The following is a 17,748-nucleotide window of genomic DNA, read 5'->3' as shown; positions in this document are numbered from 1 at the left end:
TATAAAACGTCCAAATTACAATAGACCACGTCAGTATTGCCGAGCGGTCTAAGGCGCCAGACTTAAGGGGCTTAGTTCTTTCGTTCACAACGTGAATCCGTGTATTCTGGTCCTCGTTTGAGGGCAAGGGTTCAAATCCCACTTCTGACACGATATGTTTTATGAAATTAACTAGAAGAGATGTAATTTATAAATCGTCCAAATTAAAACAGACCACGTCAGGATGGCCGAGCGGTCTAAGGCGCCAGAATCAAGGGGCCAAGTTTTCTTCGTTCACAACGTGAATCTGTGTTTTCTGGTCCTCGTATAAGGGCGTGGGTTCGAATCCCACTTCTGACACGATATGTTTTAATAAATTAACTAGAAGAGATGTAATTTATCAAACGTCAAAATTAAAATAGACCACGTTAGGAGGGCCCAGCGGTCTAAAGCGCCAGACTTAAGGGGGTTAGTTTCCTTCGTTCACAACGTGAATCTATGTTGTCTGGTCCTCGTATGAGGGCGTGGGTTCGAATCCCACTTCTGACACGATATATTTTAATAAATTAACTACAAGAGATATAATTTATAAAACGTCCAAATTACAATAGACCACGTCAGGATAGCCGAGCGGTCTAAGGCGCCAGACTCAAGGGGCTTAGTTTCCTTCGTTCACAACGTGAATCTGTGTTTTCTGGTCCTCGTATGAGGGCGTGGGTTCGAATCCCACTTCTGACACGATATATTTTAATAAATTAACTGGAAGAGATGTAATTTATAAAACGTCCAAATTACAATAGACCACGTGAGGATGGCCGAGTGGTCTAAGGCGCCAGAATCAAGGGGGTTACTTTCCTTCGTTCACAACGTGAATCTGTGTTTTCTGGTCCTCGTATGAGGGCGTGGGTTCGAATCCCACTTCTGACACGATATGTTTTAATAAATTAACTGGAAGAAATGTAATTTATAAAACGTCCAAAATACAAGAGACCACGTCAGGATGGCCGAGCGGTCTAAGGCGCCAGACTCAAGGGGCTTACTTTCTTTCGTTCACAACGCGAATCTGTGTTTTCTGGTCCTCGTATGAGGGCGTGGGTTCGAATCCCACTTCTGACACGATACATTTTAATAAATTAACTGCAAGAGATGTAATTTATAAAACGTCCAAATTACAATAGACCACGTCAGGATGGTCGAGCGGTCTAAGGCGCCAGACTTAAGGGGCTTAGTTCTTTCGTTCACAACGTGAATCCGTGTATTCTGGTCCTCGTATGAGGGCGTGGGTTCGAATCCCACTTCTGACACGATATATTTTAATAAATTAACTGCAAGAGATGTAATTTATAAAACGTCCAAATTACAATAGACCACGTCAGGATGGCCGAGCGGTCTAAGGCGCCAGATTTAAGGGGCTTAGTTCTTTCGTTCACAACGTGAATCCGTGTATTCTGGTCCTCGTTTGAGGGCAAGGGTTCAAATCTCACTTCTGACACGATATGTTTTATGAAATTAACTAGAAGAGATGTAATTTATAAATCGTCCAAATTACAAAAGACCACGTCAGGATGGCCGAGCGGTCTAAGGTGCCAGACTCAAGGGGCTTACTTTCCTTCGTTCAAAACGGGAATGTGTGTTTTCTGGTCCTCGTATAAGGGCGTGGGTTCGAATCCCACTTCTGACACGATATGTTTTATGAAATTAACTGGAAGAGATGTAATTTATAAAACGTCCAAATTACAAAAGACCACGTCTGGATGGCCGAGCGGTCTAAGGTGCCAGACTCAAGGGGCTTACTTTCCTTCGTTCAAAACGGGAATGTGTGTTTTCTGGTCCTCGTATGAGGGCGTGGGTTCGAATCCCACTTCTGACACGATATATTTTAATAAATTAACTGGAAGAGATGTAATTTATAAAACGTCCAAATTACAATACACTACGTCAGGATGGCCGAGCGGTCTAAGGCGCCAGACTCAAGGGGGTTAGTTTGCTTCGTTCACAACGTGAATCTGTGTTTTCTGGTCCTCGTATGAGGGCGTGGGTTCGAAGCCCACTTCTGACACGATATAATTTAATAAATTAACTGCAAGAGATGTAATTTATAAAACGTCCAAATTACAATAGACCACGTCAGTATTGCCGAGCGGTCTAAGGCGCCAGACTTAAGGGGCTTAGTTCTTTCGTTCACAACGTGAATCCGTGTATTCTGGTCCTCGTTTGAGGGCAAGGGTTCAAATCCCACTTCTGACACGATATGTTTTATGAAATTAACTAGAAGAGATGTAATTTATAAATCGTCCAAATTAAAACAGACCACGTCAGGATGGCCGAGCGGTCTAAGGCGCCAGAATCAAGGGGCCAAGTTTTCTTCGTTCACAACGTGAATCTGTGTTTTCTGGTCCTCGTATAAGGGCGTGGGTTCGAATCCCACTTCTGACACGATATGTTTTAATAAATTAACTAGAAGAGATGTAATTTATCAAACGTCAAAATTAAAATAGACCACGTTAGGAGGGCCCAGCGGTCTAAAGCGCCAGACTTAAGGGGGTTAGTTTCCTTCGTTCACAACGTGAATCTATGTTGTCTGGTCCTCGTATGAGGGCGTGGGTTCGAATCCCACTTCTGACACGATATATTTTAATAAATTAACTACAAGAGATATAATTTATAAAACGTCCAAATTACAATAGACCACGTCAGGATAGCCGAGCGGTCTAAGGCGCCAGACTCAAGGGGCTTAGTTCCCTTCGTTCACAACGTGAATCTGTGTTTTCTGGTCCTCGTATGAGGGCGTGGGTTCGAATCCCACTTCTGACACGATATATTTTAATAAATTAACTGGAAGAGATGTAATTTATAAAACGTCCAAATTACAATAGACCACGTCAGGATGGCCGAGTGGTCTAAGGCGCCAGAATCAAGGGGGTTACTTTCCTTCGTTCACAACGTGAATCTGTGTTTTCTGGTCCTCGTATGAGGGCGTGGGTTCGAATCCCACTTCTGACACGATATGTTTTAATAAATTAACTGGAAGAAATGTAATTTATAAAACGTCCAAAATACAAGAGACCACGTCAGGATGGCCGAGCGGTCTAAGGCGCCAGACTCAAGGGGCTTACTTTCTTTCGTTCACAACGCGAATCTGTGTTTTCTGGTCCTCGTATGAGGGCGTGGGTTCGAATCCCACTTCTGACACGATACATTTTAATAAATTAACTGCAAGAGATGTAATTTATAAAACGTCCAAATTACAATAGACCACGTCAGGATGGTCGAGCGGTCTAAGGCGCCAGACTCAAGGGGGTTAGTTTGCTTCGTTCACAACGTGAATCTGTGTTTTCTGGTCCTCGTATGAGGGCGTGGGTTCGAAGCCCACTTCTGACACGATATAATTTAATAAATTAACTGCAAGAGATGTAATTTATAAAACGTCCAAATTACAATAGACCACGTCAGTATTGCCGAGCGGTCTAAGGCGCCAGACTTAAGGGGCTTAGTTCTTTCGTTCACAACGTGAATCCGTGTATTCTGGTCCTCGTTTGAGGGCAAGGGTTCAAATCCCACTTCTGACACGATATGTTTTATGAAATTAACTAGAAGAGATGTAATTTATAAATCGTCCAAATTAAAACAGACCACGTCAGGATGGCCGAGCGGTCTAAGGCGCCAGAATCAAGGGGCCAAGTTTTCTTCGTTCACAACGTGAATCTGTGTTTTCTGGTCCTCGTATAAGGGCGTGGGTTCGAATCCCACTTCTGACACGATATGTTTTAATAAATTAACTAGAAGAGATGTAATTTATCAAACGTCAAAATTAAAATAGACCACGTTAGGAGGGCCCAGCGGTCTAAAGCGCCAGACTTAAGGGGGTTAGTTTCCTTCGTTCACAACGTGAATCTATGTTGTCTGGTCCTCGTATGAGGGCGTGGGTTCGAATCCCACTTCTGACACGATATATTTTAATAAATTAACTACAAGAGATATAATTTATAAAACGTCCAAATTACAATAGACCACGTCAGGATAGCCGAGCGGTCTAAGGCGCCAGACTCAAGGGGCTTAGTTTCCTTCGTTCACAACGTGAATCTGTGTTTTCTGGTCCTCGTATGAGGGCGTGGGTTCGAATCCCACTTCTGACACGATATATTTTAATAAATTAACTGGAAGAGATGTAATTTATAAAACGTCCAAATTACAATAGACCACGTGAGGATGGCCGAGTGGTCTAAGGCGCCAGAATCAAGGGGGTTACTTTCCTTCGTTCACAACGTGAATCTGTGTTTTCTGGTCCTCGTATGAGGGCGTGGGTTCGAATCCCACTTCTGACACGATATGTTTTAATAAATTAACTGGAAGAAATGTAATTTATAAAACGTCCAAAATACAAGAGACCACGTCAGGATGGCCGAGCGGTCTAAGGCGCCAGACTCAAGGGGCTTACTTTCTTTCGTTCACAACGCGAATCTGTGTTTTCTGGTCCTCGTATGAGGGCGTGGGTTCGAATCCCACTTCTGACACGATACATTTTAATAAATTAACTGCAAGAGATGTAATTTATAAAACGTCCAAATTACAATAGACCACGTCAGGATGGTCGAGCGGTCTAAGGCGCCAGACTTAAGGGGCTTAGTTCTTTCGTTCACAACGTGAATCCGTGTATTCTGGTCCTCGTATGAGGGCGTGGGTTCGAATCCCACTTCTGACACGATATATTTTAATAAATTAACTGCAAGAGATGTAATTTATAAAACGTCCAAATTACAATAGACCACGTCAGGATGGCCGAGCGGTCTAAGGCGCCAGATTTAAGGGGCTTAGTTCTTTCGTTCACAACGTGAATCCGTGTATTCTGGTCCTCGTTTGAGGGCAAGGGTTCAAATCTCACTTCTGACACGATATGTTTTATGAAATTAACTAGAAGAGATGTAATTTATAAATCGTCCAAATTACAAAAGACCACGTCAGGATGGCCGAGCGGTCTAAGGTGCCAGACTCAAGGGGCTTACTTTCCTTCGTTCAAAACGGGAATGTGTGTTTTCTGGTCCTCGTATGAGGGCGTGGGTTCGAATCCCACTTCTGACACGATACATTTTAATAAATTAACTGCAAGAGATGTAATTTATAAAACGTCCAAATTACAATAGACCACGTCAGGATGGCCGAGCGGTCTAAGGCGCCAAACTCAAGGGGCTTACTTTCCTTCGTTCACAACGTGAATCTGTGTTTTCTGGTCCTCGTATAAGGGCGTGGGTTCGAATCCCACTTCTGACACGATATGTTTTATGAAATTAACTGGAAGAGATGTAATTTATAAAACGTCCAAATTACAAAAGACCACGTCTGGATGGCCGAGCGGTCTAAGGTGCCAGACTCAAGGGGCTTACTTTCCTTCGTTCAAAACGGGAATGTGTGTTTTCTGGTCCTCGTATGAGGGCGTGGGTTCGAATCCCACTTCTGACACGATATATTTTAATAAATTAACTGGAAGAGATGTAATTTATAAAACGTCCAAATTACAATACACTACGTCAGGATGGCCGAGCGGTCTAAGGCGCCAGACTCAAGGGGGTTAGTTTGCTTCGTTCACAACGTGAATCTGTGTTTTCTGGTCCTCGTATGAGGGCGTGGGTTCGAAGCCCACTTCTGACACGATATAATTTAATAAATTAACTGCAAGAGATGTAATTTATAAAACGTCCAAATTACAATAGACCACGTCAGTATTGCCGAGCGGTCTAAGGCGCCAGACTTAAGGGGCTTAGTTCTTTCGTTCACAACGTGAATCCGTGTATTCTGGTCCTCGTTTGAGGGCAAGGGTTCAAATCCCACTTCTGACACGATATGTTTTATGAAATTAACTAGAAGAGATGTAATTTATAAATCGTCCAAATTAAAACAGACCACGTCAGGATGGCCGAGCGGTCTAAGGCGCCAGAATCAAGGGGCCAAGTTTTCTTCGTTCACAACGTGAATCTGTGTTTTCTGGTCCTCGTATAAGGGCGTGGGTTCGAATCCCACTTCTGACACGATATGTTTTAATAAATTAACTAGAAGAGATGTAATTTATCAAACGTCAAAATTAAAATAGACCACGTTAGGAGGGCCCAGCGGTCTAAAGCGCCAGACTTAAGGGGGTTAGTTTCCTTCGTTCACAACGTGAATCTATGTTGTCTGGTCCTCGTATGAGGGCGTGGGTTCGAATCCCACTTCTGACACGATATATTTTAATAAATTAACTACAAGAGATATAATTTATAAAACGTCCAAATTACAATAGACCACGTCAGGATAGCCGAGCGGTCTAAGGCGCCAGACTCAAGGGGCTTAGTTCCCTTCGTTCACAACGTGAATCTGTGTTTTCTGGTCCTCGTATGAGGGCGTGGGTTCGAATCCCACTTCTGACACGATATATTTTAATAAATTAACTGGAAGAGATGTAATTTATAAAACGTCCAAATTACAATAGACCACGTCAGGATGGCCGAGTGGTCTAAGGCGCCAGAATCAAGGGGGTTACTTTCCTTCGTTCACAACGTGAATCTGTGTTTTCTGGTCCTCGTATGAGGGCGTGGGTTCGAATCCCACTTCTGACACGATATGTTTTAATAAATTAACTGGAAGAAATGTAATTTATAAAACGTCCAAAATACAAGAGACCACGTCAGGATGGCCGAGCGGTCTAAGGCGCCAGACTCAAGGGGCTTACTTTCTTTCGTTCACAACGCGAATCTGTGTTTTCTGGTCCTCGTATGAGGGCGTGGGTTCGAATCCCACTTCTGACACGATACATTTTAATAAATTAACTGCAAGAGATGTAATTTATAAAACGTCCAAATTACAATAGACCACGTCAGGATGGTCGAGCGGTCTAAGGCGCCAAACTCAAGGGGCTTACTTTCCTTCGTTCACAACGTGAATCTGTGTTTTCTGGTCCTCGTATAAGGGCGTGGGTTCGAATCCCACTTCTGACACGATATATTTTAATAAATCAACTGCAAGAGATGTAATTTATAAAACGTGCAAATTACAATAGACCACGTCAGGATGGCCGAGCGGTCTAAGGCGCCAGACTTAAGGGGCTTAGTTCTTTCGTTCACAACGTGAATCCGTGTATTCTGGTCCTCGTTTGAGGGCAAGGGTTCAAATCTCACTTCTGACACGATATGTTTTATGAAATTAACTAGAAGAGATGTAATTTATAAATCGTCCAAATTTAAAAAGACCACGTCAGGATGGCCGAGCGGTCTAAGGCGCCAGAATCAAGGGGCCTAGTTTTCTTCGTTCACAACGTGAATCTGTGTTTTCTGGTCCTCGTATAAGGGCGTGGGTTCGAATCCCACTTCTGACACGATATGTTTTAATAAATTAACTAGAAGAGATGTAATTTATCAAACGTCAAAATTAAAATAGACCACGTTAGGAGGGCCCAGCGGTCTAAAGCGCCAGACTTAAGGGGGTTAGTTTCCTTCGTTCACAACGTGAATCTATGTTGTCTGGTCCTCGTATGAGGGCGTGGGTTCGAATCCCACTTCTGACACGATATATTTTAATAAATTAACTACAAGAGATATAATTTATAAAACGTCCAAATTACAATAGACCACGTCAGGATAGCCGAGCGGTCTAAGGCGCCAGACTCAAGGGGCTTAGTTTCCTTCGTTCACAACGTGAATCTGTGTTTTCTGGTCCTCGTATGAGGGCGTGGGTTCGAATCCCACTTCTGACACGATATATTTTAATAAATTAACTGGAAGAGATGTAATTTATAAAACGTCCAAATTACAATAGACCACGTCAGGATGGCCGAGTGGTCTAAGGCGCCAGAATCAAGGGGGTTACTTTCCTTCGTTCACAACGTGAATCTGTGTTTTCTGGTCCTCGTATGAGGGCGTGGGTTCGAATCCCACTTCTGACACGATATGTTTTAATAAATTAACTGGAAGAAATGTAATTTATAAAACGTCCAAAATACAAGAGACCACGTCAGGATGGCCGAGCGGTCTAAGGCGCCAGACTCAAGGGGCTTACTTTCTTTCGTTCACAACGCGAATCTGTGTTTTCTGGTCCTCGTATGAGGGCGTGGGTTCGAATCCCACTTCTGACACGATACATTTTAATAAATTAACTGCAAGAGATGTAATTTATAAAACGTCCAAATTACAATAGACCACGTCAGGATGGTCGAGCGGTCTAAGGCGCCAAACTCAAGGGGCTTACTTTCCTTCGTTCACAACGTGAATCTGTGTTTTCTGGTCCTCGTATAAGGGCGTGGGTTCGAATCCCACTTCTGACACGATATATTTTAATAAATCAACTGCAAGAGATGTAATTTATAAAACGTGCAAATTACAATAGACCACGTCAGGATGGCCGAGCGGTCTAAGGCGCCAGACTTAAGGGGCTTAGTTCTTTCGTTCACAACGTGAATCCGTGTATTCTGGTCCTCGTTTGAGGGCAAGGGTTCAAATCTCACTTCTGACACGATATGTTTTATGAAATTAACTAGAAGAGATGTAATTTATAAATCGTCCAAATTTAAAAAGACCACGTCAGGATGGCCGAGCGGTCTAAGGCGCCAGAATCAAGGGGCCTAGTTTTCTTCGTTCACAACGTGAATCTGTGTTTTCTGGTCCTCGTATAAGGGCGTGGGTTCGAATCCCACTTCTGACACGATATGTTTTAATAAATTAACTAGAAGAGATGTAATTTATCAAACGTCAAAATTAAAATAGACCACGTTAGGAGGGCCCAGCGGTCTAAAGCGCCAGACTTAAGGGGGTTAGTTTCCTTCGTTCACAACGTGAATCTATGTTGTCTGGTCCTCGTATGAGGGCGTGGGTTCGAATCCCACTTCTGACACGATATATTTTAATAAATTAACTACAAGAGATGTAATTTATAAAACGTCCAAATTACAATAGACCACGTCAGGATAGCCGAGCGGTCTAAGTCGCCAGACTCAAGGGGCTTAGTTTCCTTCGTTCACAACGTCAATCTGTGTTTTCTGGTCCTCGTATGAGGGCGTGGGTTCGAATCCCACTTCTGACACGATATATTTTAATAAATTAACTGGAAGAGATGTAATTTATAAAACGTCCAAATTACAATAGACCACGTCAGGATGGCCGAGTGGTCTAAGGCGCCAGAATCAAGGGGGCTACTTTCCTTCGTTCACAACGTGAATCTGTGTTTTCTGGTCCTCGTATGAGGGCGTGGGTTCGAATCCCACTTCTGACACGATATGTTTTAATAAATTAACTGGAAGAAATGTAATTTATAAAACGTCCAAAATACAAGAGACCACGTCAGGATGGCCGAGCGGTCTAAGGCGCCAGACTCAAGGGGCTTACTTTCTTTCGTTCACAACGCGAATCTGTGTTTTCTGGTCCTCGTATGAGGGCGTGGGTTCGAATCCCACTTCTGACACGATACATTTTAATAAATTAACTGCAAGAGATGTAATTTATAAAACGTCTAAATTACAATAGACCACGTCAGGATGGTCGAGCGGTCTAAGGCGCCAAACTCAAGGGGCTTACTTTCCTTCGTTCACAACGTGAATCTGTGCTTTCTGGTCCTCGTATGAGGGCGTGGGTTCGAAGCCCACTTCTGACACGATATGTTTTATGAAATTAACTGGAAGAGATGTAATTTATAAATCGTCCAAATTAAAACAGACCACGTCAGGATGGCCGAGCGGTCTAAGGCGCCAGAATCAAGGGGCCAAGTTTTCTTCGTTCACAACGTGAATCTGTGTTTTCTGGTCCTCGTATAAGGGCGTGGGTTCGAATCCCACTTCTGACACGATATGTTTTAATAAATTAACTAGAAGAGATGTAATTTATCAAACGTCAAAATTAAAATAGACCACGTTAGGAGGGCCCAGCGGTCTAAAGCGCCAGACTTAAGGGGGTTAGTTTCCTTCGTTCACAACGTGAATCTATGTTGTCTGGTCCTCGTATGAGGGCGTGGGTTCGAATCCCACTTCTGACACGATATATTTTAATAAATTAACTACAAGAGATGTAATTTATAAAACGTCCAAATTACAATAGACCACGTCAGGATAGCCGAGCGGTCTAAGGCGCCAGACTCAAGGGGCTTAGTTTCCTTCGTTCACAACGTGAATCTGTGTTTTCTGGTCCTCGTATGAGGGCGTGGGTTCGAATCCCACTTCTGACACGATATATTTTAATAAATTAACTGGAAGAGATGTAATTTATAAAACGTCCAAATTACAATAGACCACGTCAGGATGGCCGAGTGGTCTAAGGCGCCAGAATCAAGGGGGTTACTTTCCTTCGTTCACAACGTGAATCTGTGTTTTCTGGTCCTCGTATGAGGGCGTGGGTTCGAATCCCACTTCTGACACGATATGTTTTAATAAATTAACTGGAAGAAATGTAATTTATAAAACGTCCAAAATACAAGAGACCACGTCAGGATGGCCGAGCGGTCTAAGGCGCCAGACTCAAGGGGCTTACTTTCCTTCGTTCACAACGTGAATCTGTGTTTTCTGGTCCTCGTATAAGGGCGTGGGTTCGAATCCCACTTCTGACACGATATATTTTAATAAATCAACTGCAAGAGATGTAATTTATAAAACGTGCAAATTACAATAGACCACGTCAGGATGGCCGAGCGGTCTAAGGCGCCAGACTTAAGGGGCTTAGTTCTTTCGTTCACAACGTGAATCCGTGTATTCTGGTCCTCGTTTGAGGGCAAGGGTTCAAATCTCACTTCTGACACGATATGTTTTATGAAATTAACTAGAAGAGATGTAATTTATAAATCGTCCAAATTAAAAAAGACCACGTCAGGATGGCCGAGCGGTCTAAGGCGCCAGAATCAAGGGGCCTAGTTTTCTTCGTTCACAACGTGAATCTGTGTTTTCTGGTCCTCGTATAAGGGCGTGGGTTCGAATCCCACTTCTGACACGATATGTTTTAATAAATTAACTAGAAGAGATGTAATTTATCAAACGTCAAAATTAAAATAGACCACGTTAGGAGGGCCCAGCGGTCTAAAGCGCCAGACTTAAGGGGGTTAGTTTCCTTCGTTCACAACGTGAATCTATGTTGTCTGGTCCTCGTATGAGGGCGTGGGTTCGAATCCCACTTCTGACACGATATATTTTAATAAATTAACTACAAGAGATGTAATTTATAAAACGTCCAAATTACAATAGACCACGTCAGGATAGCCGAGCGGTCTAAGGCGCCAGACTCAAGGGGCTTAGTTTCCTTCGTTCACAACGTGAATCTGTGTTTTCTGGTCCTCGTATGAGGGCGTGGGTTCGAATCCCACTTCTGACACGATATATTTTAATAAATTAACTGGAAGAGATGTAATTTATAAAACGTCCAAATTACAATAGACCACGTCAGGATGGCCGAGTGGTCTAAGGCGCCAGAATCAAGGGGGTTACTTTCCTTCGTTCACAACGTGAATCTGTGTTTTCTGGTCCTCGTATGAGGGCGTGGGTTCGAATCCCACTTCTGACACGATATGTTTTAATAAATTAACAGGAAGAAATGTAATTTATAAAACGTCCAAAATACAAGAGACCACGTCAGGATGGCCGAGCGGTCTAAGGCGCCAGACTCAAGGGGCTTACTTTCTTTCGTTCACAACGCGAATCTGTGTTTTCTGGTCCTCGTATTAGGGCGTGGGTTCGAATCCCACTTCTGACACGATACATTTTAATAAATTAACTGCAAGAGATGTAATTTATAAAACGTCCAAATTACAATAGACCACGTCAGGATGGTCGAGCGGTCTAAGGCGCCAAACTCAAGGGGCTTACTTTCCTTCGTTCACAACGTGAATCTGTGTTTTCTGGTCCTCGTATGAGGGCGTGGGTTCGAAGCCCACTTCTGACACGATATGTTTTATGAAATTAACTGGAAGAGATGTAATTTATAAAACGTCCAAATTAAAAAAGACCACGTCAGGATAGCCGAGCGGTCTAAGGCGCCAGACTCAAGGGGCTTAGTTTCCTTCGTTCACAACGTGAATCTGTGTTTTCTGGTCCTCGTATGAGGGCGTGGGTTCGAATCCCACTTCTGACACGATATATTTTAATAAATTAACTGGAAGAGATGTAATTTATAAAACGTGCAAATTACAATAGACCACGTCAGGATGGCCGAGCAGTCTAAGGCGCCAGACTTAAGGGGCTTAGTTCTTTCGTTCACAACGTGAATCCGTGTATTCTGGTCCTCGTTTGAGGGCAAGGGTTCAAATCTCACTTCTGACACGATATGTTTTATGAAATTAACTAGAAGAGATGTAATTTATAAATCGTCCAAATTAAAAAAGACCACGTCAGGATGGCCGAGCGGTCTAAGGTGCCAGACTCAAGGGGCTTACTTTCCTTCGTTCAAAACGGGAATGTGTGTTTTCTGGTCCTCGTATGAGGGCGTGGGTTCGAATCACACTTCTGACACGATACATTTTAATAAATTAACTGCAAGAGATGTAATTTATAAAACGTCCAAATTACAATAGACCACGTCAGGATGGCCGAGCGGTCTAAGGCGCCAAACTCAAGGGGCTTACTTTCCTTCGTTCACAACGTGAATCTGTGTTTTCTGGTCCTCGTATGAGGGCGTGGGTTCGAAGCCCACTTCTGACACGATATGTTTTATGAAATTAACTGGAAGAGATGTAATTTATAAAACGTCCAAATTACAAAGGCCACGTCTGGATGGCCGAGCGGTCTAAGGTGCCAGACTCAAGGGGCTTACTTTCCTTCGTTCAAAACGGGAATGTGTGTTTTCTGGTCCTCGTATGAGGGCGTGGGTTCGAATCCCACTTCTGACACGATATATTTTAATAAATTAACTGGAAGAGATGTAATTTATAAAACGTCCAAATTACAATACACTACGTCAGGATGGCCGAGCGGTCTAAGGCGCCAGACTCAAGGGGGTTAGTTTCCTTCGTTCACAACGTGAATCTGTGTTTTCTGGTCCTCGTATGAGGGCGTGGGTTCGAAGCCCACTTCTGACACGATATAATTTAATAAATTAACTGCAAGAGATGTAATTTATAAAACGTCCAAATTACAATAGACCACGTCAGTATTGCCGAGCGGTCTAAGGCGCCAGACTTAAGGGGCTTAGTTCTTTCGTTCACAACGTGAATCCGTGTATTCTGGTCCTCGTTTGAGGGCAAGGGTTCAAATCCCACTTCTGACACGATATGTTTTATGAAATTAACTAGAAGAGATGTAATTTATAAATCGTCCAAATTACAACAGACCACGTCAGGATGGCCGAGCGGTCTAAGGCGCCAGAATCAAAGGGCCTAGTTTTCTTCGTTCACAACGTGAATCTGTGTTTTCTGGTCCTCGTATAAGGGCGTGGGTTCGAATCCCACTTCTGACACGATATGTTTTAATAAATTAACTAGAAGAGATGTAATTTATCAAACGTCAAAATTAAAAGAGACCACGTTAGGAGGGCCCAGCGGTCTAAAGCGCCAGACTTAAGGGGGTTAGTTTCCTTCGTTCACAACGTGAATCTATGTTGTCTGGTCCTCGTATGAGGGCGTGGGTTCGAATCCTACTTCTGACACGATACATTTTAATAAATTAACTGCAAGAGATGTAATTTATAAAACGTCCAAATTACAATAGACCACGTCAGGATGGTCGAGCGGTCTAAGGCGCCAAACTCAAGGGGCTTACTTTCCTTCGTTCACAACGTGAATCTGTGTTTTCTGGTCCTCGTATAAGGGCGTGGGTTCGAATCCCACTTCTGACACGATATATTTTAATAAATCAACTGCAAGAGATGTAATTTATAAAACGTGCAAATTACAATAGACCACGTCAGGATGGCCGAGCGGTCTAAGGCACCAGACTTAAGGGGCTTAGTTCTTTCGTTCCCAACGTGAATCCGTGTATTCTGGTCCTCGTTTGAGGGCAAGGGTTCAAATCTCACTTCTGACACGATATGTTTTATGAAATTAACTAGAAGAGATGTAATTTATAAATCGTCCAAATTAAAAAAGACCACGTCAGGATGGCCGAGCGGTCTAAGGTGCCAGACTCAAGGGGCTTACTTTCCTTCGTTCAAAACGGGAATGTGTGTTTTCTGGTCCTCGTATGAGGGCGTGGGTTCGAATCACACTTCTGACACGATACATTTTAATAAATTAACTGCAAGAGATGTAATTTATAAAACGTCCAAATTACAATAGACCACGTCAGGATGGCCGAGCGGTCTAAGGCGCCAAACTCAAGGGGCTTACTTTCCTTCGTTCACAACGTGAATCTGTGTTTTCTGGTCCTCGTATAAGGGCGTGGGTTCGAATCCCACTTCTGACACGATATGTTTTATGAAATTAACTGGAAGAGATGTAATTTATAAAACGTCCAAATTACAAAGACCACGTCTGGATGGCCGAGCGGTCTAAGGTGCCAGACTCAAGGGGCTTACTTTCCTTCGTTCAAAACGGGAATGTGTGTTTTCTGGTCCTCGTATGAGGGCGTGGGTTCGAATCCCACTTCTGACACGATATATTTTAATAAATTAACTGGAAGAGATGTAATTTATAAAACGTCCAAATTACAATACACTACGTCAGTATGGCCGAGCGGTCTAAGGCGCCAGACTCAAGGGGGTTAGTTTCCTTCGTTCACAACGTGAATCTGTGTTTTCTGGTCCTCGTATGAGGGCGTGGGTTCGAAGCCCACTTCTGACACGATATAATTTAATAAATTAACTGCAAGAGATGTAATTTATAAAACGTCCAAATTACAATAGACCACGTCAGTATTGCCGAGCGGTCTAAGGCGCCAGACTTAAGGGGCTTAGTTCTTTCGTTCACAACGTGAATCCGTGTATTCTGGTCCTCGTTTGAGGGCAAGGGTTCAAATCCCACTTCTGACACGATATGTTTTATGAAATTAACTAGAAGAGATGTAATTTATAAATCGTCCAAATTACAACAGACCACGTCAGGATGGCCGAGCGGTCTAAGGCGCCAGAATCAAAGGGCCTAGTTTTCTTCGTTCACAACGTGAATCTGTGTTTTCTGGTCCTCGTATAAGGGCGTGGGTTCGAATCCCACTTCTGACACGATATGTTTTAATAAATTAACTAGAAGAGATGTAATTTATCAAACGTCAAAATTAAAAGAGACCACGTTAGGAGGGCCCAGCGGTCTAAAGCGCCAGACTTAAGGGGGTTAGTTTCCTTCGTTCACAACGTGAATCTATGTTGTCTGGTCCTCGTATGAGGGCGTGGGTTCGAATCCCACTTCTGACACGATACATTTTAATAAATTAACTGCAAGAGATGTAATTTATAAAACGTCCAAATTACAATAGACCACGTCAGGATGGTCGAGCGGTCTAAGGCGCCAAACTCAAGGGGCTTACTTTCCTTCGTTCACAACGTGAATCTGTGTTTTCTGGTCCTCGTATAAGGGCGTGGGTTCGAATCCCACTTCTGACACGATATATTTTAATAAATCAACTGCAAGAGATGTAATTTATAAAACGTGCAAATTACAATAGACCACGTCAGGATGGCCGAGCGGTCTAAGGCACCAGACTTAAGGGGCTTAGTTCTTTCGTTCCCAACGTGAATCCGTGTATTCTGGTCCTCGTTTGAGGGCAAGGGTTCAAATCTCACTTCTGACACGATATGTTTTATGAAATTAACTAGAAGAGATGTAATTTATAAATCGTCCAAATTAAAAAAGACCACGTCAGGATGGCCGAGCGGTCTAAGGTGCCAGACTCAAGGGGCTTACTTTCCTTCGTTCAAAACGGGAATGTGTGTTTTCTGGTCCTCGTATGAGGGCGTGGGTTCGAATCACACTTCTGACACGATACATTTTAATAAATTAACTGCAAGAGATGTAATTTATAAAACGTCCAAATTACAATAGACCACGTCAGGATGGCCGAGCGGTCTAAGGCGCCAAACTCAAGGGGCTTACTTTCCTTCGTTCACAACGTGAATCTGTGTTTTCTGGTCCTCGTATAAGGGCGTGGGTTCGAATCCCACTTCTGACACGATATGTTTTATGAAATTAACTGGAAGAGATGTAATTTATAAAACGTCCAAATTACAAAGACCACGTCTGGATGGCCGAGCGGTCTAAGGTGCCAGACTCAAGGGGCTTACTTTCCTTCGTTCAAAACGGGAATGTGTGTTTTCTGGTCCTCGTATGAGGGCGTGGGTTCGAATCCCACTTCTGACACGATATATTTTAATAAATTAACTGGAAGAGATGTAATTTATAAAACGTCCAAATTACAATACACTACGTCAGGATGGCCGAGCGGTCTAAGGCGCCAGACTCAAGGGGGTTAGTTTCCTTCGTTCACAACGTGAATCTGTGTTTTCTGGTCCTCGTATGAGGGCGTGGGTTCGAAGCCCACTTCTGACACGATATAATTTAATAAATTAACTGCAAGAGATGTAATTTATAAAACGTCCAAATTACAATAGACCACGTCAGTATTGCCGAGCGGTCTAAGGCGCCAGACTTAAGGGGCTTAGTTCTTTCGTTCACAACGTGAATCCGTGTATTCTGGTCCTCGTTTGAGGGCAAGGGTTCAAATCCCACTTCTGACACGATATGTTTTATGAAATTAACTAGAAGAGATGTAATTTATAAATCGTCCAAATTACAACAGACCACGTCAGGATGGCCGAGCGGTCTAAGGCGCCAGAATCAAAGGGCCTAGTTTTCTTCGTTCACAACGTGAATCTGTGTTTTCTGGTCCTCGTATAAGGGCGTGGGTTCGAATCCCACTTCTGACACGATATGTTTTAATAAATTAACTAGAAGAGATGTAATTTATCAAACGTCAAAATTAAAAGAGACCACGTTAGGAGGGCCCAGCGGTCTAAAGCGCCAGACTTAAGGGGGTTAGTTTCCTTCGTTCACAACGTGAATCTATGTTGTCTGGTCCTCGTATGAGGGCGTGGGTTCGAATCCCACTTCTGACACGATACATTTTAATAAATTAACTGCAAGAGATGTAATTTATAAAACGTCCAAATTACAATAGACCACGTCAGGATGGTCGAGCGGTCTAAGGCGCCAAACTCAAGGGGCTTACTTTCCTTCGTTCACAACGTGAATCTGTGTTTTCTGGTCCTCGTATAAGGGCGTGGGTTCGAATCCAACTTCTGACACGATATATTTTAATAAATCAACTGCAAGAGATGTAATTTATTAAACGTGCAAATTACAATAGACCACGTCAGGATGGCCGAGCGGTCTAAGGCACCAGACTTAAGGGGCTTAGTTCTTTCGTTCCCAACGTGAATCCGTGTATTCTGGTCCTCGTTTGAGGGCAAGGGTTCAAATCTCACTTCTGACACGATATGTTTTATGAAATTAACTAGAAGAGATGTAATTTATAAATCGTCCAAATTAAAAAAGACCACGTCAGGATGGCCGAGCGGTCTAAGGTGCCAGACTCAAGGGGCTTACTTTCCTTCGTTCAAAACGGGAATGTGTGTTTTCTGGTCCTCGTATGAGGGCGTGGGTTCGAATCACACTTCTGACACGATACATTTTAATAAATTAACTGCAAGAGATGTAATTTATAAAACGTCCAAATTACAATAGACCACGTCAGGATGGCCGAGCGGTCTAAGGCGCCAAACTCAAGGGGCTTACTTTCCTTCGTTCACAACGTGAATCTGTGTTTTCTGGTCCTCGCATAAGGGCGTGGGTTCGAATCCCACTTCTGACACGATATGTTTTATGAAATTAACTGGAAGAGATGTAATTTAT

General features: G+C 43.1%; 15 non-coding genes across 15 annotated transcripts; all 15 read left to right on the top strand.

The window, feature by feature from the left end:
* Positions 1-595: 595 nt before the first annotated feature.
* TRNAL-CAA (transfer RNA leucine (anticodon CAA)) lies at positions 596-717 on the top strand. The gene is made up of 2 exons: positions 596-633; positions 672-717. It is a non-coding gene; the product is annotated as a tRNA-Leu (tRNA).
* A 256-nt stretch (positions 718-973) lies between these two features.
* On the top strand, positions 974-1,095 carry TRNAL-CAA (transfer RNA leucine (anticodon CAA)). The gene is made up of 2 exons: positions 974-1,011; positions 1,050-1,095. It is a non-coding gene; the product is annotated as a tRNA-Leu (tRNA).
* A 1,576-nt stretch (positions 1,096-2,671) lies between these two features.
* Positions 2,672-2,793, top strand: TRNAL-CAA (transfer RNA leucine (anticodon CAA)). The gene is made up of 2 exons: positions 2,672-2,709; positions 2,748-2,793. It is a non-coding gene; the product is annotated as a tRNA-Leu (tRNA).
* Positions 2,794-3,049: 256 nt separating this feature from the next.
* On the top strand, positions 3,050-3,171 carry TRNAL-CAA (transfer RNA leucine (anticodon CAA)). The gene is made up of 2 exons: positions 3,050-3,087; positions 3,126-3,171. It is a non-coding gene; the product is annotated as a tRNA-Leu (tRNA).
* An 822-nt stretch (positions 3,172-3,993) lies between these two features.
* On the top strand, positions 3,994-4,115 carry TRNAL-CAA (transfer RNA leucine (anticodon CAA)). Its single transcript has 2 exons — positions 3,994-4,031; positions 4,070-4,115. It is a non-coding gene; the product is annotated as a tRNA-Leu (tRNA).
* A 256-nt stretch (positions 4,116-4,371) lies between these two features.
* TRNAL-CAA (transfer RNA leucine (anticodon CAA)) lies at positions 4,372-4,493 on the top strand. Its single transcript has 2 exons — positions 4,372-4,409; positions 4,448-4,493. It is a non-coding gene; the product is annotated as a tRNA-Leu (tRNA).
* Positions 4,494-4,936: 443 nt separating this feature from the next.
* Positions 4,937-5,058, top strand: TRNAL-CAA (transfer RNA leucine (anticodon CAA)). Its single transcript has 2 exons — positions 4,937-4,974; positions 5,013-5,058. It is a non-coding gene; the product is annotated as a tRNA-Leu (tRNA).
* A 1,200-nt stretch (positions 5,059-6,258) lies between these two features.
* TRNAL-CAA (transfer RNA leucine (anticodon CAA)) lies at positions 6,259-6,380 on the top strand. Its single transcript has 2 exons — positions 6,259-6,296; positions 6,335-6,380. It is a non-coding gene; the product is annotated as a tRNA-Leu (tRNA).
* Positions 6,381-6,636: 256 nt separating this feature from the next.
* Positions 6,637-6,758, top strand: TRNAL-CAA (transfer RNA leucine (anticodon CAA)). Its single transcript has 2 exons — positions 6,637-6,674; positions 6,713-6,758. It is a non-coding gene; the product is annotated as a tRNA-Leu (tRNA).
* Positions 6,759-7,580: 822 nt separating this feature from the next.
* TRNAL-CAA (transfer RNA leucine (anticodon CAA)) lies at positions 7,581-7,702 on the top strand. The gene is made up of 2 exons: positions 7,581-7,618; positions 7,657-7,702. It is a non-coding gene; the product is annotated as a tRNA-Leu (tRNA).
* A 256-nt stretch (positions 7,703-7,958) lies between these two features.
* Positions 7,959-8,080, top strand: TRNAL-CAA (transfer RNA leucine (anticodon CAA)). Its single transcript has 2 exons — positions 7,959-7,996; positions 8,035-8,080. It is a non-coding gene; the product is annotated as a tRNA-Leu (tRNA).
* A 1,200-nt stretch (positions 8,081-9,280) lies between these two features.
* On the top strand, positions 9,281-9,402 carry TRNAL-CAA (transfer RNA leucine (anticodon CAA)). The gene is made up of 2 exons: positions 9,281-9,318; positions 9,357-9,402. It is a non-coding gene; the product is annotated as a tRNA-Leu (tRNA).
* Positions 9,403-10,036: 634 nt separating this feature from the next.
* TRNAL-CAA (transfer RNA leucine (anticodon CAA)) lies at positions 10,037-10,158 on the top strand. Its single transcript has 2 exons — positions 10,037-10,074; positions 10,113-10,158. It is a non-coding gene; the product is annotated as a tRNA-Leu (tRNA).
* Positions 10,159-11,169: 1,011 nt separating this feature from the next.
* On the top strand, positions 11,170-11,291 carry TRNAL-CAA (transfer RNA leucine (anticodon CAA)). The gene is made up of 2 exons: positions 11,170-11,207; positions 11,246-11,291. It is a non-coding gene; the product is annotated as a tRNA-Leu (tRNA).
* Positions 11,292-11,925: 634 nt separating this feature from the next.
* Positions 11,926-12,047, top strand: TRNAL-CAA (transfer RNA leucine (anticodon CAA)). Its single transcript has 2 exons — positions 11,926-11,963; positions 12,002-12,047. It is a non-coding gene; the product is annotated as a tRNA-Leu (tRNA).
* Positions 12,048-17,748: the final 5,701 nt, after the last annotated feature.

The sequence above is a fragment of the Phalangium opilio genome, unplaced genomic scaffold (assembly GCF_054372755.1).
Source record: "Phalangium opilio isolate 3A_F unplaced genomic scaffold, DU_Popi_V2 ptg000098l_1, whole genome shotgun sequence".
Taxonomy (NCBI): domain Eukaryota; kingdom Metazoa; phylum Arthropoda; class Arachnida; order Opiliones; family Phalangiidae; genus Phalangium; species Phalangium opilio.
The sequence above is the reverse complement of the archived record's forward strand: the minus strand, read 5'-3'. Positions and strand labels throughout refer to the sequence as shown.